Here is a 24,701-nt window from a genome sequence, read left to right as displayed (position 1 = left end):
TCTTGTCCTATGAACTTGACTTTGAGGATGAGTGTAGGTCCTCTTATCAACCTTGGGCCTCTGTGGTCTGACGCTGGGTGTCTCACCCCATCATAAAACACTCAGTAGCCAGAGCCTTCCTCCTGCCCACTTGGGTGAAAGGTTCTGTAGAAGTTCTTCCAAGCAAATGGTAAGGAGTCCTCAAAGCGAGCAGCAGAAGCTGCTGCTGGTTATGAGCAGATAAGATAATCAGCGCTCAGCTCAAGGCCTCCCATGCTGAGGCCTGGGGGAGGAGGTCCAGCTTTCAGATTCTGGGTCCTCTCGAGTCAGACACCTGCAGCAGCCTTTCTAGAAGAGAACTCACGCAGCTTTCTCCCAAGCGCACTGCCATACGCATCTCTCAGGATTGTTTCTATATCCAGATGAGCCAAAGGAAGGAATCAGCTCAACCCCTAATGGCCTGATAACACTAACTCAGAGATCCTGTGCCTCCTCATCTTCTTCTGAACAAGGAAGGTGATGAAACCTTAGGTGTACACAAAAGAGTTTGAAAAAGAAGGAACTCTCCAGCCTGGATCTTCCTTTGCACAATATGTAGGGCTTAGCATGCAAAATACTCCAAGGTGTGTTGGAAATTTTATTTTTGCCATAGTATCTAAGAAAAAAAAATGAAAATCACCAACTCTGGGTCCCCTTTCCTCTAATGTAGAGGGCTTGGGATCTTGATGATCTCTGGGTTCCCCTACAACCCAGCACCCAGACTCTGAGAACACTTCCCTGTGGGGCCTCAGCCTGGCCTCCCTCCCTCCACTTGGGGATTCTCAGAGCCGCCACTGCAGCACAGCGCACCAGCACCACGCCCCACGGTCAGGGCCAAATGCTGCTCTTCACTTTAAAACTTTATATTTAAAAATGTACGTGGTCTGAAGCAAGAAACTGGAGTTTCAAGCCTAAAACTTATGGAATTTTCAAAGCATTTTCATTCCACCAACATTTATTGAGGACTCATTATGGGCCAGGTACGGGGATGGGAAGTGGGTCTGACCCTGCCCCCAAGGAGTTCACAGTCTAATCGTGAAGAGGCAGGAACAGGAAGATCTAAGGAAAATCTATCCACCTCATAGGGACCAACCCAAGCCAGGGAGCAGCCTCCCCATCTCCGAATTAGCAGGTGATGGAGAGAAGCTGGGATCCCAAAGGGGAGGTTTTGGGAATGACCATTCCTTTCATAAATCTCTCTGATATTTGCTATGAGCTACATAAACGTATATACTGAAGTCTTAAGGTTTTGTTGATTAGAATATTTTCAGTAAAGAAAAAGAGAATTTAGATTTAATAGTGAAAGATATTTGAATAGCTTGATTCAATTACCTTTTGCTTTTCCCGGAGTACAAACAGTGCCCAAGCAGCAACTGTCTCTTTGCACCAAGGATAGGAACAAAAAAGTTGGAGGAGGAGCAGCCGTAGTGTTGGAAGCAGGTCCCTCAGCAGTGTTACGAATGAACCCTGTTGGAAGAGGGGCAAGACTGTGTATGCAGAAACTTACAAGAAATTGATTCCCCTGCTCTGACAACAGGGCTGAGGAAGTAAGTTCCTATGAAATGAGGGAAAAGTTGGCATCTTAAAAAGGCAAAGGCTTTCCTTGCTTCTTTTGGATTAAAACCTTAAGATGCCAGTTACAAATGATTCTGGTACGTAGTGACAGCTTCTGCCCCAGGTTCAAGGATGCCTATCACGACAGAGATCACAGATCTTAAGAGTTATAAATGTTTTGGGGTTTTTTTTTTTATTATTTTTGTTCAAATCCATGCAAAGAAATTGTCAGTCAGACTTGATATGTTCCAGAATCCTGCAGATAGAACCAGAAAGTTCGAAGACCTGGCCCGCCTCCCACCCCCGCCCGCCACGCTGCACGTCTTCTGCTGCCTCACGGTCTCCACCTTTGCACTTTCAGCTCAGGGTTTGCCTCTGATCTGCTCCATCAAAGCCTCCAAGAAGGTTTAGGGTTCTGCCCTCCTCACCACGACAGAGACGTTTGTTGTCAACCCTTCCTGGGATATTTTCCGCGCAGAACTTTTTCCCAATTTCCTGTCCTGGCTGCGCTGTCAATCTTTTTCCAGGGTCTTCCTCCCTCTACCCTCTTCTTTCCTCCAATTTCCTGACAACCAGAGGCCAGCATGCTGCTGCCTCTTGTGCCAACTCGGCCCCTCATCTCTGCCCCTCCCACAGCCTGAGTTCCAAGAGCCTTTCTCCTCTCCTCTCCCACACGTAGCCATCAGTCACAAGAAGGCTGCCACCTGGGAGGCCTCTGGTGGTGCCCCTGAGCACAGGGCAGAGCCTCAAGAGTTGGTCTTACGAAAAATGTAAGGCGCCTTCTTCTGGAAGCCATCTCTCTCCCCACCTTGATTTCCAAATGATACAAAACATCCCCCACAGGTCCTAATTTGCCCACCCTCCTGGCTCTGCAACCAGTGCCTGTTCTGACTGCCCTCTCTGTCTGGCCAAGCCCCCCAAGCCAGGCCTACCCCTGCTAAGCTGCGCAAACTTGGGAAAAGCACCTCTCTGGCCATCCAAGTGGAAGACCTCCTGACAGCCCAAACCCATGGGAGTCTTACGCATGCGCCTCCTTTTTCTAGAATGAAGGGGAAAAAGACGGCCCCATCTGAGACACTATTGCCTTCTCTTGGCAACATGTAATGGTCAGGCTGGGTAACCATCAGCTGATAATAGTTCCCTGATGGAACTGGGTCTCAATAGGCAAAAATGCTCTCCCACGGGGAGGACCCAGCAGCCACCAGTCAAAAGCCGCCACTGAGGACCTACAAATGCCTGAGGATCCGGGATGAATAACATGCCCCCACCCAGGGGCATACAGAGAATTCAGTGTGCTAGGATAAATGACAAAGCAGGGAAAACACGGGGCCTTGGGGAGGGTTTAATGCAGTAATAGAAAAAGAAACCAGAAAAACAGCTTGCAAAGAAGGCTTCCTTTTAGGCAGAAAGGAGACTATCACAGAACAGAGAGTAGAAACCATAAGAGCAGTCTCATCCTCTCCATCTCTCTCCCTCTGGGCTTGCAGGTCTTCTCCGAGGCCCCCTTTGCCTGCAACTTCAGCTGCCTTCTGTGCAGAGGATCTGCCTTCTTTCACGGCTGCTGCTTTCCATGTGGGCAGCCTTGGGGAGGTCCGGGTGCAATCTCTGCCCTCGCAGACCGCAGCGCATGGCAACCTCTAACCACGCTCTCTGTATTTCTCAAGTCCAATTCTCCAGGGAGAGGCTCTGAGCACCTGTGGCCACCTGACAGATTCCGTACCCCCTTTGGGATCCAATGCCCACCACAGCCCAATCTGTTGAGGACAGGAGAACAGGATCATCACCTGGTAGGAATGTGGACCAAATGGTGAAACCACGAAGGGAGTTTGGAGACAAGAGTTCACAATTGACGTGACGGAGGCAGAAGTATCATGTAAATTGCCGAGTGCCCTGTGCACATAAGGGCTGAGCAGAGCAGCATGGCAGAAGTCACAGGCAGGGCCTCAAAAAGGGAGGACCCAACAGGATGAACTACCATTGGAAAATCAAGAGCCTGAGGACAAGGAAAAGGCCTCAAAGACTTGGCCCAGAGACAGTCTCGGTGTCCCTGATTGTTGCAGGCAGAGGCATCAAAGGGAAAGAGAAACAGAGTGGCCAGCCACCTGGCAGAAACCGCATGAAGACAGGAAGGAAGGGATGAGTTGAGAGGACGAGTGAGAACTTTCTCGAGAAAGAGGGACTAGGAGTGAAGATGGGAGGTGTAGCAGGCCAGGCCCTCTGGTGCTCCCTCTGTCCGAGAGGGCAAAGTGTCTGCGGGTGAGAGACAAGTTTTAGATTTGAACCTCAGTTCTGAAACTGACTAACTACACAGCTCCACTCTGTGCCTCAGTTTCCTCTTCTGTAAAGCAAATGTGGTCCACCTTTCACAGGGGTGGTATAAGGATTATATATGTCCCTTGCTTGGCCTACACTGAGTTCATGATAAGGGCTCAATAAATGGGGTCTGTTAATAGTCCAGAAGCTTCCCCTATGTGAGGAGAAGCGATTTCCTTCTCTGAGTACACATCACCCGCGCTGATCTTTTCTCAGACCTTTTCTCAGACCAAACTCTGCCTCCGGTTTTAGTTAGTTAGGTGTTCTCCCAGCTTCCAGTCTAGCTGGACGGGGCAGAAGGGCCCCATCCCGTCAGCCATCCCACGTACAGCCAGTGGTACAGGGTCAACACACAGCATATGCTTAGCGCCCCTAGTCACTGGCCCAGCCATAAAAAGTAATCTGGATGGGGATGGAGGGAGCTGCCTTCTGAGCCCCAGCTTTGCCCAGTCACTGGCCATGTGCCTGATCCAAGCAAGGGACACCATGTTCGTGGGCCTCAATGTCCTTGTCTGTAAAATGGGAGGCTTGGTCTTCAAGTCCTCCAGAGACCTCTCTTGGAAAAGAAGTTGAATTTTTTTTTTAAGAAAAAACAGACTCATTTTCTTCTGCATTCACTAAACTGAGAAGTGTGGGAAAGGTATGCCCACAGAAATAGCCATTTCAAAGGTGTCATTAGGTTGCCAGAAGTGGTAAATTTGACCCCAAGCAGCTCCCTCAGAGCTGAGAGTAGCTCTACAGTTAAAAAAAAGAAAAAACCTATCCTCCTGAAGCAGGACTTGGGACCCTAGATCCAGACGGGGAAACGGCAGAAGCGAAACTGCCTCTTTCTTTCTCTCCACTCTCCACTCCTGACTTTCTTGGTGAGCCAAACCACAGCACCCCGGCCTCACCCATCAGGCAAACCTCTGCACGGGAAGGAACACTTCAATTCCCATACAGCCCAGGCCAATGCTGAAAATTGCATTTGCAAATTTCATCTCGACTAACTGCTATGCCCCCTCGTTGAAGAGGCCTCGCCCGGACGGCGAATGTTTGCTCTCCTTGCCTCCCCTTTTCCGGCCACGTTCTGGTCCACCATGCAGGTCCTGGTGTTCTGGCCACACGGGCTGGCATGTCTGCTGCCCCTGCTAGACTGTGAGCTTCTTGAGGGCAGGGACAGTGTCTTCCTCTCTCCCTCCAGCGAGGATGCACATTTTCAGACAGCTGACCTATAGATTTGCTATAGACTAGCAAATATTTGAAAGATATTTTGATTTGGTAATTGGCTTTGGGAAATGGTAGACAGTTGTTCCACTTGTGGAACTAAAGGACGCAGACAGAAGAGAAGATCTGAGGAGTGCATGCCATGAGTTAATTTGGGGGTGCTGAGTTTGTCCAACCAGGTGAAAGCACCTGGAGATACAGGGCTTGAACTCACGCAAGCAGGAAGGAACACGTTGGGGGGAACTGACGTAATTCAAAGAGCACCATGGGCATGTGTGAGATGAGCCTAGGAGAGAAGGGTGGCTAGGGCACGGAGGCAGTCATTCTGGAGAAGTCCATCTCTTAGAGGACAAGGATGTTGGCTTAGAAGAGCAGAGCAGGACAGGGAGAACAAGAAGGACCACAGAAGAAGAGAGAGGAGGGAGTTCCAAGAAAGAAAGGTTGGAAATTGAGTCAAGGCCTTTAACAGAGTGGCTTTGAGAGATGTCGTGGGCAAAGGCGGGACAGAAGCAAATAAGCGAGAGGTGCTAGTGGTAAAGTTCTCCTTGCGAACTGAAGAGTGAGGAAATGCATTGAGGAAGGACAAGGATACAATGAGGAAAATGGATGCAGCAAGGATTTCTTGTAAATAAGAAAAAGAAAGTTCATGAGCCTTAGCAAGCTCTCTGTTATTTTTCTTTTTTAGAGTGAAAGTAAGATTTGCCACACTCTAAACAAGTTTTAACCAGGAGACAAGGGGTCAAGGTCTTCCAAGGTTGCTTTACACTCCTCCTTGGCCAGCCCCTCTCCTTTAAGCGTGCTATTTATCTTATGGAAGGATGGCAAGAGTGAGAAATTTCAGTATGAAAAGTCTCTTCATAAGGACAGGTTGGAACCCAAACGGCCCCCTGGGCTTCATGCCTGTTGCGTGGAGCACAAGAAGTGTGGGGTCTACATGAGGCTAAAATGGAAGTTTCCTTCCCCAAATCACAAGTATAAACTACGTATACAGACCAAAAGATAACCTCCCATGCCCTCAGGGCCCTGCTTCCTCTTATCTGGTCTGCCCAGAGGATTGGGCAAGGAGCAACAGAGGACACACAGAGGGCAGCAAAGCACCTGACCTCCAGGAGTTTGCAGCCTAGGGTGCATGTGGGCCCTACAACTCCAAGCAAAGGCTCCAAGGTGCTCTTCATTCTTTGGACTCATCTAGAGCTGAGCCTGGGGACACTGGACTTACCAATTGCTAGCCTTGAGTAAGAAACATTAATGTATTCAAAGCACATGGCACCATGGCTGGCATATACGCTGAATGAGGAGTTGCCCTTATCACTATGGATGCAATGTGGTGATGGGCTTCACACCAAATCTAGCAAGGTTGGCAGGGAAAACGGAAATGGCTTCTTGGAGAAAGTGGAAATTAAAATTAGCCTTAAAAGATAAACGGGGTTTTACCTAAACAAAATGCTGCTTGTAAAGCTTCATCTGTTTATCCATCCATCCATCCATTCATTCATTCATTCATTCAACAAACATTTTTGGAGTGCCTAGAATGCGCCAGGCACACTAGGAACTTTCACAGGGACTCTTTCTTTTAATCTCATGCGTTATGCAACTGTTCACACTAAGGCTTGGGTACGTGGTCCAGGTAATACAGCTAAGTAACCACAGTTTTCCAGTGAGGGATTAAAAAACAAGCCAAAGCCTCAAGCCTGGGTAATTCCTATTTCCCTTTTGCTTACCCATATCAGAAATACCACAGAGAAAGGATCTGTGGCATGAATCTCTAGAGCCAGCCACAGCTTTTCTTAGGTGGACTTCTCCTTTTCAGCTATCTGGCTTTTGATACAGAATCAAATTCCTACACATCAGAGAATTTCTGCTTAAAATAAACCTCTTTCCTTCTCATATGTGAATGCCTTTTAACACAATGCTTGAGATGTTCCTTTGTTGAGCATCCACTGGAGAGGCACTCTTCACACTCCACAGGGAGCTTATTCTTCACAGAGAGGGACGAGCTGATGCGTTTGGGGATGAGGATGATTTGGTGGGGGAGGGAAAAAGAGGGGGTTAGATTAGAGCCTTTATTTTTTGCTGGCCATACCCTCACTTTTGAGAATAAAATTTAAGTACTTACAAAGTTTACCTGACTGATTTGTTCTTTGTGATCCAGTCTCATTTGCCCATTTTTCTAATTTCTCTGCATAATTCAAGCACATGCATTTTCACCCCTGGTCCTCCTTACTCTTAACAGAAAGCTAGCAAGCGTAGCCCGTCCCACCTCCATTGGAAGTTGCAGCTAAAATTCCTGCAAAGCAAAAGGGTAGAAGCAGCTCAAGGTCCTTGATCTGTTGAGTCCAAACCCAAGAGTTTGAAGGGTCCTCAACCGTCAACCCATCTCTTCCTAGAGTTCTTTGCATGTGAAAACCCCACGTCCGACACAGAGAGGAAAGACTAGGTCCCGTCTCCTAACTTCATGGAGGGCCTGGAAGAGCTGGAGTGATACTTTTGTTAATTGTGGAGCTACTTTCCCTGTGGCTGAATTGTATCACCCATCGTTGTCGGTGGCTTGGATTCCCTCTCCAAAAGGGAGCCACACTAACAGCTCCAGGTAGCTGGCCAGAAGGGAAGTCTATGTACTGAGTAATTATCTTTAGAGAACTTTCTAGTGGATAAAGCACTCGTAAAGCAAACACTGAGACATATTTTTAGTCTTCCTTGTGAATCATAATAATGGCTACTTATTATTATCCCAGATGCTACTCTTGGTGTCTCTTGATGTGTTTACTCATATAATCTTCAAAACAACCATTAAAAGCCTTGCCACTCACAGTATGGTCTGTGAATTTGCAGCATCACCATCATCTGGGGGTTTATGAGAGATGCAGAATCTCAAGCTCCACGATAGGCCAACTAAATGAGAATCTGCATCTTAACAAGCATATTTCAGTTTGAGAAGTGATGCTCCAGTTGCTGCTATTCTGCCCATTTTGTAGATAATGAAATCAAGGCACATAGAGGCTAGATAACTTGCACAAGAATATGCAGATAGTAAGTAACAGAGCCAACATTCAAACCCAAGAAGTCAGGGGTCAGAACCCATGTTCTTCACACCACCCAACACTGAAGAACGTCTAATGACCACTTAAATATATTCCCAGAGTAATTTCTTATTCCCAGCCCCTGCCATGAGCCCCAGCCCCTATTCTCTGCTGCCAGTGTCTATCCAAAACACTGATCTCATTATATTTCCCTGCATAGCATATTCAATGTCTCCCCAAGACTTGCAAGATTGGGCCTAACTCCTTTTTCACAGAGGACAAGACCTCTGCCAATATGGCCCTAGGCAACCTTACCAACTTCATCTTTCAGTTCTCCCTGCCTCCTGACTCACATCCCCTAAACTCAGGACACTCTGTATCCTCTCACAGGCTGGGTGTGCCCTCTACCTGGAATGCTCCTCCTTCATCTAACAAAAACCAGGTCTTGCTCTGAATCCAAGCTCAGCTGTCAAAATTTCAACATGGAGGCATTTCCCAGCTCTCTTGGCCAAATTTCATCATCTCAGGCCCTCTGCTCTCGCAGCATCTAGTTCCTACCACTTTGGTAAATGTCATATGTGGTTATGGATGCATGTCTCTCCTACAACTCCAAAATGTGATCTCCATGGTAAGAGGTCTCCACGTTAAGAGGTATGTGTTCTTGAGCCCACCGAGCCCACTACAGTGGTGAGAGCTTCTACTGTGAGCCAATGAAGTGTGTGGGCTGCCTAGCTCTCCGGATGAATGGGGAGAACAGAGCATTTTACACAATGAGCCCTCTGCTTCGGTAGAGAGAAAGTGCCACCTTCCAGACTGTGTTTTCACTCTGACGGTCCTTGGAAGAAGTAGCCCAGATGACTTAATGAAGAGCCTCATCTTAAAGGGCACCAACTTCTCCAGCGAGCTGTAGAGTGGAGGTTGGAGAATACAGGTTTGCCACCATAGCCATTCTCTGTGTATCATGATACTTGAGGGAATTCTCACAATGTCCCTTTAGATTGCAATGTTCTGTGAGCTGAAAATGATACCTTGTATGAGGCTGACACCCAGGCCATTTGGCATGGCACATGCTGGCCCTTTAGGACAGGGAGGGAACTATTTCAGCTGTTCATAATTTTGAGTCACCAGTTACTCCAAGGCACATTTCATTTTACTAAATTACAACATCTTATGCAGAATCAACTTGCCCTTCAAGATGATAGGATTTTGGGAAGTATGGGCCCTTTTGGAAGCTGTCCTGAACACAAAACCCAATTCCTGGACCATTCCACTTGCATGGCAGTGTTTGTTTTTTGAAAAATCTCAGATGCCAACACTTTCTCCAAAATATTGAATGAAAAGTCAAAACATAAGCCAAAAGTCAAAAAAAGACCATGTCAGAAGAAGGAAGCTGAGGAACTTCTCCATGTTTTTCTTTATAACTAGAGAATATGCCTATTTGGAGAGGATCTCCATTGTAAGTATTGTAAATGGCATGTTAATTACCTTTGAATTTTCAAGACTTTGTAATATTCACATGAGGCCTCGAAAAAAGGTGATCCTGGAGGATATGCAAGACCTAGTTCTACTTCTCATCTCCTACTGTCTGGAGATGGTAGGAATGGTCTCTGAATGTCTACCATGGAATAGTCCTCTGTCCAGTGACACTCAGGGCCCTCCACGCTGTCAGCCCCAGTCCTGTATCTCACGAGCTCTCAACTTGTGTGAAAACAAACTGGACAACTTGCTCCAGGCTTTTAACTGTGCTCTCCCACGTACCTGTGTCACTGCCTCATGCCTGCCTATTTGCCATTATTCTAAATCCAACAAGTGCCTTGAAATTCCCCTGCAGCACAGAGTGTCCAGCTGGAGGTCTGCATCATGAAGGGCTATTCCCACCACACCCACGGTGAAGCTCTCCCTGCTACCTCCCTCACCGGTAAAGAACTTTTGAAACTCTATCGTAATTGACATTTAACGTATCTGACCACGTTTCCACCTTCTTGATGACAGGAGCTAAATTATGCTCCATTGGTTTCTCCCCACAGTGCCTGGTACCTAGCAAATACTCACAAATGTCTGTTGAATTAATTGGATGGATAAAGTTCCCTGCACTTGTATGAATACTACAAACATATTATACACAAACATATGTTTATTTATATAAATATATACATAATCTTTCCTAAGTGCAAATTTAAATATTGCTGTATTAAAATGAGGGAAATTCAAAAGAGTAAGAATATAGATAAGAGTCTTACTCATAAAATCTTTTTCTGTTAATATTAGGAAAGTCCCAGTAGTTTCAAATAAAGTGGTGTTTATGTCACCCATGCAATGGGTCTGGAAAAATGAGCCAGTATTCTGTGGACAAAGGTAGGTTTTAACTTCCTCTACTCCTGCTGACACAATGTGTATGTGGTGGGGCCGGTAGATGGGGAGATTTATAGGGATATTGGAAATGCCATGGAGGAAAGGTCTTGAGTTAGAGTGAACAAATCTTTTCCAGGCAGCTCTCAGAGCAGAGGGTCTCCTCTTTTTTCCTTTTTCTTTTTTTCCTAAAAGATGACTAGAAACCCTTTTTCAGTACCACAAGAAGCACCACAGTTAGAAGGGACTTGAAAAACACCTTCCCTCTCACTGGGGCATCAAAGTCCCAACTTCCAAGGTACCACCATGATGAAAATTTGCAAAACAGCAATCAGTAATAGAAACAGCTATGAAAATAGATCCTGCATTCTGGGTATCTGAACCCAATGCCCCTGTACTTGTAAAATTTTGAAATTTCATTTCGAAAAATTTCAGCAGGGAGATTGAGATCCCTTATAGCATTCACCTCGTAATGAGAAGCACAGAGAATGGTTAAGAGCTTGAAGCCAGGCTGCCTGGGCTAGAATTTGGATTCTCCATTGACCAGCTGATTTTTAGCAAGTACACCGGCCTCACTATGTTTGTTTCCTCCTCTGTAAAATGGGGATAATAATGCCTTATAAGGTTGTTTTGAGAATTAAATAGGTTAATATTGAGGAATAAGTGAGTTAACATTGTCAAGTGTTTAGAAATATGCTTGGCACGTATTACGCTCTGTTGTTAAAGATCAAAGTCCAGTGCAGAAGTGACAAGTGTGAATCAGAAAAAGATACCAAAACAAAGATACGATATTCATATTATCTTCTTTTGTGAAGTGTCTGTTCGTCTTTTGCCCATTTTCATTAGGTTGTCTTTTAATTATTGATTTCTAAGAGTTCTTTATATATTCTAGACGCAATCTTTCATCAGATATACGTATTTGAAATAAACACATTAAAAGACACTCAATATCATTAGTCATCAGGAAAATGCAAATTAGAACCACAATGATGACACTTCTACCCCCACTAGAATGGTAACATTAAAAAGATGACATCAAGAGTTGGGGAGAATGTGGAGCAAATGCGACTCTCGGTGCACTGCTGGTGGGAGTGTAAAATGATACATTTTTTGAAAATGGTTTGGCAGTTTCTTATGGAGTTAAACATTCACCTACCATATGACTTAGATATGTTCCCAAGAAAAATGAAAACACATGTTTACACAAGGACTTGTACAAGAATGTTCACTGCTGCTCTGTGCATAATACCCAAACACTGGAAACAACCCAAATGTCCATCAACAGGAGAATGGATAACAACTTGTGGTGTATTGATTCAATGGAACTGATAGGCACGATGACAAAGATGAATCTCACAGACATGTTGAGCAAAAGATACCAGACACAAAAGAGTACATACTGTGCGCTTTGAATTATGTAAAGTTCAAGGACAGGCAAAACAAATCTACAGAGATAGAAATCAGAAAGTAGTTACCTCTGGGAGGGAGGCGGGGTGATTAGAAAGGACTAGAAAGGAACATTCTATGGCATTCAGTGGTGCATTCAATGGTTCATGAATGGAACATTCAATGGTTCTAAGTGAGGGTGATTTTGTCCCCCAGGGAACATTTAGCAACATCTAGAGACACTTTGATTGTCGTGCTTCTGGAATCTAGTCCACAGATGCTGTTAACTATCCTACAATGCACAGAAGAGCTCCCCACAGCAAAGAATGGTCCAGCCCCACATGTCAATAGCACAGAGGTTAAGAAATCCTGGTCTAGGGTGATGGAAATGCTCCATATCTTGATTGCTTACATGGGTATCAAACACATCTGACAAAATTCATCAAACTGTGTATTTTGCTATTTGTAATTGTATCCCAATTTGAAAAGGCACTGAACAAAATGACAAAAGGAAATGAACCAGACTAAGAAAGAGATGTTCCCTTGGGCACATCTGGCTTCATTATTAACTTCCAGAGGAAGAATTGTCAGTTTTACTACACCCATGCTGTACCTGTATCAACATTTTATGTATTTTGCTTCAGTTAACCATTAGTAAATGTGTATAACTCATCCAGAGTGTGAGTTCACTTATTTTCCACCAGTCCTTTTGCATGACCCTACAAAATCCTGAGTTGACCACAGTTCCCTTGGGGGTTAAGAAGAGATCTTAACCAGGAAGAGCCCATCAACATCCTGGTGACAGAAACCTTATGATGAATGAATAACCAACGTATAGAAATCATCCCCCCAAATGGTTTGGAAGATACTGAAAGATCCACTTTTTAGTGGTTTTTTAAAATGTTTCAGAAATAGAGCTATAGAAGAGCATAGAAAGCTAGGAAAATTGTCTTGCCTTTTGAGAGAACATCAGGCCATGAGCAAATCCTACAACAGACCGTTCCTTGGTGCAACAACCAGGGAAGTGCCCATAAAGGATAACAATCCCATCAGATCGTATAGAGCTGGAACATTTCACAAATGTTGTCATATACAATGAGTTTATTGATCATCACAGTAACTCTGACAGGTAAGACAGGTACTAATCTTCCCACAAATAAGCTGAATCTTAGAGATCAGAAGACTTGCCAAAGTCATAATGGAGGCTCAGAACACAAATCCATAATTCTGCGGAAGGGCATGGATGGAGAAAGCACACTGCAAGGAGTCTATAGGGACAAGGCAACATGCAGCCTGGAGCCTGAGTCCCCTTTCCACTTCTGGACCACACTCTGGGTAAAGTGTCTCCAAGCCCACTTCCATGGCCAACGTGAACATCTTCCCCAGTTCCGCTGTCCTAAGGATAGACCACACTGCCAGTGTGAACACACCTGGGCCCAAGGGGTGTCCACAGGACAAGAGAGGAAGGTATGGCTAAAGCTTGGGTTCATCGGCTGGGTCATCTACACGTGGGCATGCAGGCTCCTTGCAGCATAGGATGAAGATTGGGGTGAGAAGAAAAGGGGCAGTTACACCAGGGGCCATCTCTCCCTGTGCCCCCATGTCCTGACATGCAAAGATCAAGAGTCTGAGAACTCTAAATTTGAAACTAGCCTTCCAGGTCAACATGAAGATATATATATTAAACTAAGACAGAGCATTAATAAATAGTTTGTTAGTTTGGTTCATAATTTACATTTTGTCAAATAATATGTGGGCCTTCTTTTATACTCATGTCTTAGCCCCTACAAATGTTTGGACTGGTCTGAAGTCAAGGACAAATGGGAAATTCAAGGACACACAGTTGGGCTGTAGTACCAGGGGCTCTAGCTGTAGTGAGAGTAGTAGAGAGAGAGTAAAGTCTCGTTCCTCCTGGCTTGGAATTTTTTTGGATTATTATTGTTTCTCTTCCCCTACACCCCGCTCCATTCCCCTAGTAAAGTAATTGCTTCATACTCACTATTTTCAAAACACTTTCTTATGTTACCGAATTCAATGGGAATATTACTAATGCTCCACTGACAAGCTTCAATGCAGGATATTTCATGGGAAAACTCTTTATCACGTAAGTATCCATTCCTAATTTTCTAAAATTTATAAGATAAGGATGCTCAATTTTATCAAACAATTTTTGGCATCTATTGAAATGACTACTTTTTGCTATTGTGTGCTCTGTTGATATGAACATTAAATCATTATGCATTTCCTAGTAAAAATCCTCTTTAGTCATTTCAAAATATTGAAATGTCGGTATTTTGTTTAAGATTGTGTATCTTTGTTTATAAGCAATATTTTTCTATAACATTATTTTTCCCCAATTTTTGTCTGATTTTTTTAAAGACAAGAATAGTTAACAGAAGAATGATGTGTTTTTTGAAATTTGTAAGAATTTATTCATATATCTATCTAGTTTTGAAGATTTAAATACCTTGAAAATTTTTAATTCTTTGCCTTAGAGTCTGTATTTATTGAATTCCTTGAGATCATTTCAGTCATATTATATTTGTCTCAAAATAATACATTTTATTAAGATGCCAAAAATATTATCACAATTGTACATGTTTCTTATAATCATTTTAAAGCCCCTTTTCTATCTGAGGAGCATTTCCTTTCTTATTCCTACCTTGGTATGTTTGTGCTGTCTCTCCTGTTTGTGAGATTAGCCAATAGATTTTCTAGTTCAACAGTTTTCAGTTCTGGCTACATATTACAGTCTTAGGGGAGATTTTTTTTTTAATTTAAAATTTCTTCTGTTGTGTTTTCATTCCATTCATCTCAAAGCATTTGCTAATTTCATTTGTAATTTCTTCTTTGACCCATTGGTTGTTTGAGTGTGTTAATTTCCACGATTTTTTTAATTTTCCAGTTTTCTTCTGTTACTGATTTCTAAGTTTCATTCCGTTGTGGTTGGAGAGGATACTTTGTATTATTTCAATTTTTTTTTAAATTTATTGAGTCTTGTTTTGTGGCCTAACATACAGTCTCTCCTGGAGAACGTTCCTTGTGCACTTGAGACGAGTGTATTCCAGTGTTATTGAGTGGAGTGTTTTGTATATGTCTGTTAGGTCTAGTTGGTTTACAATGTTGTTCAATTCTTCTATTCCTTACTAATCTTCCATCTAGATATTCTGCTTATTATTGAAAGTAAGGTATTTAAGTATCCAACTATTATTGTACAACTGTCTGTGTGTCTCAGCAATTCTGTCCATTTTTGCTTCATATGTTGTAGGGCTCTGTTTTGGGGTGCATATACATTTATAATTGTCATATCTTCCTGATAGGTTGACCCTTTAATCAATATATATTGTCCTGCTTTGTCTGTTGTAACAATTTTTTGCTTAGTCTATTTTGTCTGATATTAGTATAAACACCCCAACTCTCCTTTGGTTACCATTTGCATGGAATATCTTTCATCCTCCCACTTTTAAACTATTTACGTCTTTGTAGCTAAAGTGAATCTCTTGTAAGCAACATTAGATCCATTCTTCTATTTTCTACATTTTAATTTGAGAGTTTAACCCATTTTAATTTAAAGTAATTGCTGATAATGATTTACTTCTGCCACTTTACTATTTGTTTTCTATATGTCATACCTTCTTGTCCTTCAGTTCCTTCATTACTGCCTTCTTTCACTTTGATTTTCATTCCCTCATTTTTTATGTATAATTTTTTAGTTATTTTCCCCTATTTTACCCTATAGATTACAATTAATATCCTAAATTTATAACACTCTGGTTTGAATCAATGCTAAGTTATTTTCACTAACATAGAAAAAAGCTACTCCTACACAGTTCTGTTCCACCCCCCTCCCCATTATGTTGTTATTGTTACAAATTACAAATTTACACATTGTGTGCCCTTGGGTCTCTGACTTTATCCCACTTGAAGTTTCTTGAATGTGTAGATTCATATCTTTCACTAAATTTGAGAAGTTTCTGGCCTTTATTTGTTCTAACATTCTGCTTCTTTCTCTCCTCTCCTCTGGGACTCCCATAGTACATACGTCATTATGTCTGACGGTATCTCACAGATCTCTTAGTCTCCATCCATTTTTCTTTATTCTGTTTTCTTTTGCTCCTCAGACTGGATAATTCTAATTAACTTATCTTCAAGTTAGCGGATTCTTTCTCCCACCCCTCAAATCTGTTGTTGAAACCTTCTAGTGAATTTTCATTTCAGTTATAGTACTTTAAAACTGCAGAATTTCTATTTAGTTTCTTTTTATAATTTCTATTTCTTTATTGATATCCTCTGTTCAGAGAAGCATCATTCTCCTGGTTTCTATTAGGTCTTTCAGCATTCTTAAGACAGTTGATTTAAGTTTAAAATCTTTGTCCAGTAAGGCCCTTCTCTGGGCTTCCTCAGGGACAGTGTCTGAATTTTTTTTTCCTGGCATGGGCCATACTTTCTTGTTTCTTTGCATATCTCATCGTTTTTTGTTGAAAACTGGACATTTTGAATATTAGAATGTGGTAATTAGATTCTGCCCACTCCCCAACGTTTATTGTTATTGCTTGTAATAGTGTATAGTTGGTTGTTTAGTGATTTTTTTAAACTATTGTTGTAAAAACTGTATTTTTTGCTGGGTATTGTCGTTGAAGTTTCTATTCTATTAGATTAGTAGTCAGCTAGTGATTTGACAGAGATTTTCCTAAACACCTGAAGTCAAAAAGAAAAAACTAAATACTCTCCCAGGCTTTTCCCAGCCATCTCCCAGCAGATGGCTTCAGAGTTGTCGTAGTCCTTCAATGCTTAGCCAGACTGTTTACGAGTCTGCGTTAACTTTCACTTCCTGCTTCACAGAGCCTAAAGATCAGCCAGATGTGCATGCTTAGGGGTCTCCTTAGGTCTTTTCTGAGCATACCTCTAGCCCTGGGCATGCACAGTGCCTTCTGGTTCCCCAAGTATACCCAGGAGCTTTCCAAAGCCCTTATCCACCCAATGTATCTCCTTCTTCAGTCTCTTACTTCTCTGACTTTTCAGGTTGTCAGCTGCTTGCCCACCCATTGTCCCTAGTCCAAGGTGGCTTCAGGTAGTATATGCCAGTAAATGCTTTTGACAACCACCATCCAGGAGGCAAGTGCAGTCCTGAGAGATGCTTCATCCCAAGAGGATGAAACAAAGGCAAGACCCTGAGCTGATCCCTGAGGGTGCCACCAGACGGGTCAAAATGCACAGCCACTATTCTTTAAGAACAAACAAAGCCCATGCTGTCCATTCTGACATCAGCAAGCCACACCAGATATCTATGCTGGTGGAACCTTCATGGCAGCTGCTGAGATGGGGAACGGGGGATTTACGTGGGTAAGTAAGAACACCATAATGGTCTCACCAAAACTGAGCTGCTTCCTTCTTCATTAAGCACTCCCCCGATTGTCCTAAGTTTTTTATTAGATTCCAGAGTTCTGACAAAGTTGATTCTGCCAGTTTGGGGCAGCTAGTTCCATCTTCAGTGGAAGGAGGGATCCTCAGAGCTCCCTACTCTACCATTTTCAATGACGACACTTTTAAAAGTTATTTAATTTCTAATTTTTTCAGTGGAATCACTGAAAAGCCCATTTTTAACATACTGAAGTTTCATTTGTTGCCTGGAATAATATCAATTTTTCTTAAAATTTTGATGGCAGTTTGCAAAAATATGTTTTTTTTTAAATATATATAGAGATTTTATTTTTTCCTTTTTCTCCCCAAAGCCCCCCGGTACATAGTTGTATATTCTTCGTTGTGGATCCTTCTAGTTGCGGCATGTGGGACGCTGCCTCAGCGTGGTTTGATGAGCAGTGCCATGTCCGCGCCCAGGATTCGAACCAACGAAACACTGGGCCGCCTGCAGCGGAGCGCGCGAACTTAACCACTCGGCCACGGGGCCAGCCCCTGCAAAAATATGTTTTTATCCTGTAGGAGATAAAATTTAATTTATATCTGTTAAATCAACCTTATTAATTTATTAATTTTATTTTTTATATTAATTTTATTAACTAATCTTATTAATTTATAATTAAATAAATCATTTATTCAAATATTTTGTATATAATTTTTTCTTGCTTATTAGAGATGAATGATGCATTTAGATCTCTTATTGCTACTAAATATTTGCCTTTTTCTTATATCTTTATTATTATTTTATATTTTTATATTGGTATTCATCATAGCAAAGTAAATGATTTCTAAATGTTTATTGTGGCTTGTACTTTTTAGTTCCTTGTTCCACTTAATGTTTTTTGTCCAAAATCTATTTTGTCTAATATTAAAAATGCCATCTGTGCTTTTTTTCTTTGTATTTTTCACATCTATTTTTGTCATTTGTTCCAATTTTAACTTTAATATGTAATTTTTAGGTGTGTCTCTAAAGTAACACATAGCTTCATTGGATTTTGTTTTATGACCAATTTATTATCATAAAATATGACTGCACTTCTGTCATTTTGCCTCATGCTTTTTTTTTTCGTCCTTCTGCTTTTCCATTTTTTTTCTATGCCAAATGGTATGTTTTCTTCTCTCTACTGATTTTAAAGTTACATCTGTTTCTGTTCTACAAATGATTTAATTTTTAAAAATTGTGTATCTTCTTTGGAAAAATGTCTGTTCATATCTTCTGCCCATTTTTTGACCAGGTTGTTCTTTTTCTGTTTTTGAGTTGTATGAGTTCTTTACATATTTTGGAAATTAACTCCTTATCAGATATGTGATCATATCTGATCACATATGCAAATATTTTCTCCCAGTTGATATGTCATCTTTTCATTTTGTTGATAGGTTCCTTCGCCTTGCAGAAGCCTTTTAGTCTGGTGTAGTCCATTTGTTTATTTTTTTCTTTCGTTTCTTTTGCCTAAGGAGACACGATATTCAAAAAGACACTGCTAAGACTGATGTCAAAGAGCATACTGCCTATGTTTTAGGAGTTTTATAGTTTCAGGTCTTACATTCAAATCTTTAATCCACTTTGAGTTAATTTTTGTGCATGGTGTAAAATAATGGTCCACTTTCATTCTTTTGCATGTGGCTATCCAGTTTTCTCAACACCATTTATTGAAGAGACTTTCCTTTCTCCATTGTATGTTCTTGGCTCCTTTGTCAAAGATTAGCTGTTCATAGATATGTGGTTTTATTTCTGGGCTCTCAGTTCTGTTCCATTGATCCGTGTGTCTTATTTTCTGCCAGCACCATGCTGTTTTGATTACTATAGCTTTGTTGTATATTTTGAATTCAGGGAGTGTGACACCTCTGGCTTTGTTCTTTTTTCTCAGATTGCTTTGGCTATTCCAGAAGACAAAATATGATGACATACACCTGAAATTTATACAACATTATAAACCAATGTGACCCCCCCAAAATAATTTAAATATATATATGTATTTGAATTCCTTTTTCTCTAATTGTCAATGTCAAAAATTAAACTGCATCCATCTATAAGTCCTACCTTGTGAGCAATGATAGTTAGGCTGCCTTTTCTTTTTTCTTGCTTGCTTTCATAATTTTCCAGGTTTTGTTTCAATAGTCTAGAATTTTAGATGCATACTCTTTAACATATTTAACATTATCTATTCTTTTGTTTGTTTGTTTGTTTTGGGGGGTTTTTTGGTGAGGAAGACATGCTCTGAGCTAACATCCGTTGCTGACACTCCTCTTTTTATTTTTGCTTGAGGAAGACTAGCCCTGAGTTAACATCCCTGCCAATCTTCCTCCACTTTGTATGTGGGATGCCTCCAAAGCATGGCTGATGAGTGGAGTAGGTCTGCACCCACCATCCGAACCCATAAACCCAGGCCACCAAAGTAGAGTGCACAGAACTTCAACCAGTCAGCTATAGGGCCAGCCCCAATATATTTAACATTATCTATTCTTTAAGGATAATTTGTGTTGTTTGAGCAGTTTTATAATTATATTGATAATAATTGTTTAACCTTATTTATATGTCTTCTATGCATCGTTGCTCACTGCCAATTCTGTGAAACCACAATCCCCTCATTCCTGAGATGATTCTATATCTAAGACAGCTAGAAAACATTCCAGTTTTTCAGGAAGAGTTCACAGATAATCTTTGGTATTTCTGGGTCCTCAAGGCCAGCCTGAGACTTTCTGTTGCAGGCTGGGTGCTCCAGAAACTCTTGTCTGTATTTTGGCAGCAACCAGGAATCAGCCAGGTCAGAGCATCCACTCATCATCTGGAAAAGTTGTCCCCAATAGTTGTCAGCCATTCCCTGTATGGCCATCCACATCCAGTACTGACTGGAAACACACACCTCCTGTGGCTCCCAGGCCGTGTGGCTGGTAAACTTCCAGGCAGTAAGAGTGAGATCAAGATGAGTCTCCTTCAAAGGCTCGGTGGCCTACAGTCTGCTAGCCCTAGTCCCTCCAAGGAAGAGGACACAGATCTTCGATCCCTTTTCTGCCTCCCTTGGGGCCAGCCGTGTTTCAGAATCCAGAATTTAGAAGGGTAGAGGCAGGAGAAGGGAGGTTGTCATAACAGGAAATTATCATGCAGGGCGACGGTGGAGTGCAAGTTCCACCTCCAAGATGTGCCACCTGAGACAAGGAAGCTGGAGCATCCAGTCAGTCCCTGGTTAAGGACGAGGGAGAGGGAAGATAAGGCATAAACTCCCAGGTATTTTCAGCACTTCCAACTATGCAGGCACAAAGTGGACTCCAGGAGCCTGAAGGCAGTCCTCCAAGAAAGGGCCTGCGGTGCTGGCCTTGGGGTGTGAAAGCATACGAAAATGAAACTATAAAAACAGATCCCTGGGTTCTGAGCAGAGCACTGAGCATGCCCACTGCATACGCATCACGGAACACCCCAGGCAGGTTTCAGGCAGCACCTTGAAATCAAGTACATAGGAAGTGAGTCCCAGTAAGTGGGGTAAAGTAGAAAATAATACAGAGTTTTTTCATAGTTAATGTATATTATAACAGATTGGTTGTTGAAATAATGTGATATAGACCATAAATACTGTAGTGTTTTTTAAAGACCTCATTGAGGTGTGATTAACATATAAAAAGCTGTATACATTTTATGTACACAATGCCATGAATTTGGGGATAAGTACACACCCTCTAGTACTTTTTCTAAGGAATCGCTCAGTAGAACTTCAAACTCATACTGACTCACACTAGGCTAAATGCCTCTAGCTCTGCACCAAGAAGTGTACGTGTCATCTGGGGGTTCTTGTCATGACCAGGGTGGAGTTGGACATCAATGATGAGTTGGGGACAAATGCTCAGGTGAAGAACCAGCACCATGAAAGATAACTATTCAAACTTCTTCCTGGGTCCTTGCTCTGGGTTAGCATGAGCTTCTGTCTAAACAGCCTCTAATTGAGTAAACAGCCATCACCTCCTGCTCACAGAGAAGTGCATGTTGTCCACGGCAACAATTAAGCCATCATTTTCACCATTTCTTCTGTGGGAATTGTTTCTCGTGTGTTCATTATATCATAACTATTATCCATCACAGTTCAGATTAGATTAGATTTTGTGGCCAAATCCATTTTGGTACCAATTTTGAAAAGAACTGTTTTTTCAACACATTGTGGACTTGCAGATATGGCGTCTCGGGCTTGTACTAAGAGAGTTTCATTGAGATCTCTCACCTCCCACTCTCCTCCCAAGCAAGCTGTTTCTTTCAGCAAGGGGAATCCCAGACGACGACTCAGTCCAGGAATAGCAATCCAGCAGAAATTCCTCAAAGTTTCCAGAATGTGTATGACACACTACAGCACTGAGGCAGCTTCCATTGTATTTTCCAGTGGAAGTCAGGGAGGGGAGAAATTAAATATGTGTTCTCAGATTGCCCTCTTACCCAAAAGTCCTGCTTATGGCATACAACCCTGGAAGTGTGGGAGGGGTTCAAGAGCTGTGCACTTTCTGGTAAGATGTCCTACTTTGCTAATCAAGATCTTATTATTACTATAGGTTTCCCCCACTATTTGAAAGCACAGCGCTCCTATGAAAGCTTTCGTAAACCAAAATGCCATAGAATGAAGACGACATTACCATTAATTTAGGTGGGAAAAGTTTTTGAGTATTCCAAGACCCAAAAAATAAACTACCAAATCATCCCAAGTAACACAAAAAACCTAAAATATCACTACCATATAGTGAAAGCAGGAATGATATAATATACAGCCTATATAAAGTAGAAATCATATAGATACAGTGTTGTTTCACTTACCAGAACGGGTAAGACAGCGAGCACACTGGAAGGCTGAGAGGTGGTGATGTTGATGATGGTGGGTTAGGCTGAGTCGTTGGAGGTTGGGGTGGTGGGAGGTACAGGAAACCAGGGTGGAGGAGAAAGAGGAAGAGGGTCATCCAGTAACATCATCGTCTGAATCCATCAGGGGAGGCAGATCACTAACATCTACCCCTATGTCTGCCTGCCTTGATGTCGAAGGTCGAGGTTCATTGTCTGCTGTGGCTGATGTAGCTTATGTGGAAGGCTTGAAATGTGACAATATCCTTGACTGCTTAGCCTCTATAACAGCTCACTGTAAAACAAATGCTGAACGCTATTTTGGCTTTTCACCTTTTTTCATAAAAGCAAAAATCCTCTTTGGATTTCAAGTTAGCAAAAATAGGTAATTTCGTAAAAGTAAGTCTTTCGTAAAAGCAAAGCAGTGTAAAGCGAATTTTTGGAGAGCGGGAGAAACCTGTACCAGTAAGTACTAAGTAGTTACTGCAGTGTCTGCCAGTGTGTGTACACATGTTGGTTGTTTCATGTTTCTTGGCTTTATTTCAGTCAAACACATCAATATGCAACTCCCCTGAAGCTACTATTGTGTGCTTTACTATGAAGCTGGAATTGTTTATGTGTCAGGAACATTTATCCATGAATTTATACCAACCAATTATTCGTAGACCCGAGTATAAGCACCTGCTTTGGCAGTTTGGAAATCACACATCAGTTTTTTCTGGATTTAGAGGACAAAACACTCTAGTACATTGCTGTGTCCATCAGATGGGAAATGACTCCTTCACCTATAACAGCAAAATCATCAAAGAACTTTTAAGAGGGAAAACATAAGCTTAGAAAAAATAGAAAATGTTTGCTTCCTTGCCTATCATACAAACCAAACTTTGAATATTTGTTAGTACGTCCAACAGAAATGATAGTCTGGGGCACAACTGGACTCAACGAGTTGTGGAAAGTTTCATTCTTTGTAGGCCAGGGTTAAAGAGGTGACCAGGAACCCAGGTTGGAATGAGCTCCCATCCGTGCACAAAACTCTAACCCAAATCTCACACATCATTAAAAAAATCAATAGATCATCAATGGACCTTTGATCTTAAGCTTCCACATCACTTGGAACCCAAATTCTAGACAAGCAAGCGTTTTAGAACTGGAAGCCAGGACAGCAAGGGCTCTGCTGTCAGGCAGCCCTGACCTCGCCAGTTCAGAGTCCAGCTTTGGAAATTAATTTCACCTCTGTAACCTGATTGCTCAGCACTGAAGAGTGCCTCTTCCCACCTACCCCATAGGTTTGTCTAGAAAATTCAATGAGAGAAGATTCTTGTTAGCACTGACAACTATACTTGATACAGAGGAGGCACTCAGAACAGATTGCTATTGTCATTGTCGTGAGTGAAAAATTCTCACTCCAGGCCACTGCCTTTGTCATGCCACCAACCTGTAAGAGGTGCATCACTTGCCACAGGTGTGACCAACAGAAGCACACAGACCAGCTGCTGTCCCAACCTGCTGGAGGCAAGCGTGGGCGAGAGATGGCCACTCAGAGCCTGGGGTGGAGGGCTTTGCCTCCGTGTGCATGACACTGATCAAGGAGCTTGGGACCCAACTCAAAGAGAGTCCATGTCTTCAAAATAGCAAAAGCAATGGGACAAGGCAGCCAACACCAAGTATCGTAAGAGAAATACAAAAACAAGAGCCTTAGGCTTGCTAAGTCCAGCATTTGGGCCAAGCCTTGGAAATGGGCAAAAACTCGAAGCATCACTGGAGGGGAGCACACTGCAGACTGAAGATAGGGTGTCACTTCCCTGCCCACCAGCAGAATTATGAGGAAAAGACAGAGCTGACCAGAGCCCAGTGGGGCCAGGCGATGCTGCACAGGTGTGCTATGTGGGGCAGAGTAAGGATGCATGGGCACAAACATTTCTATGTCTGTTCCCTCTATGGAACTTCAGCTTTGCTTTCTGTCTCTTTACAATTTAAACTTAGGGACACATTCAAAAGGAATTTTTCTCTGCCCACCGAGGGCTGAAAGTCGAGAGAATAAAGATGCTCCAAAATGATGCTTCAGCTCTTGCAATTTTCATGCAGTTTCTGTAACTTGAAACACAGGACACAGAATCTTAATATTCTGCCTCCTAAGCTATTGATTGAGGAATAATCATTAGACCACGGGTAATCTTCTCCTCCACCACTGGCAGAGTCTCCTGGAGAGGTCATTCCAGAAAGTGCCCCCGAGCTGGAACATCTGTGGCTCTCAGAAATTTCATTCCGGGCTCAGCCTTCCTGTCTGTGCCAACCACTGTGATTAAAAATGCATCCAAAATAAACCTCAGACAACTGAACGTTCTTCAGCAACGTGGGGGGCAACTGGTGTTACCGGGTGGTCACCCTGAGTCTCTGCAAACGTTGCCCCAGGTGCTCGGCAGCTGGCTGGAATGGCTCCTGAAATTCTATCCTTCCAGCTCCCAACACGCTGAGAAGTAACCCAGGGAGGCCACCAGCCCTGTCCCACCTGTGGAAATTAATGGTGCCAGCTCAGCATATTGGCAGAGAAAAGAAATTTACACAGCAAACAAACCTGCTGAAAAATTGGAAATATTTGCTTAACAGAAGCACATTCATTCAAGTCA

The 24,701-nt window shown here is 42.5% G+C and overlaps 1 long non-coding RNA gene across 6 annotated transcripts in view; it reads right to left on the bottom strand.

The window, feature by feature from the left end:
• The window catches only part of LOC103562241 (uncharacterized), a 224,079-nt gene that overhangs the window by 131,772 nt on the left and 67,606 nt on the right, over positions 1-24,701 (bottom strand). For all 6 annotated transcript variants that reach the window (XR_011539853.1, XR_011539870.1, XR_011539854.1 and 3 more), the window contains exon 7: positions 1,351-1,485. This is a non-coding gene — a long non-coding RNA (uncharacterized lncRNA). The remainder of the gene's footprint in view (positions 1-1,350; positions 1,486-24,701) is intronic.

Source organism: Equus przewalskii, chromosome 1 (genome assembly GCF_037783145.1).
Source record: "Equus przewalskii isolate Varuska chromosome 1, EquPr2, whole genome shotgun sequence".
In the NCBI taxonomy this organism is placed as follows: Eukaryota; Metazoa; Chordata; class Mammalia; order Perissodactyla; family Equidae; genus Equus; species Equus przewalskii.
Note: the sequence above shows the minus strand (reverse complement) of the source record. Positions and strands in the feature narration are given on the sequence as shown.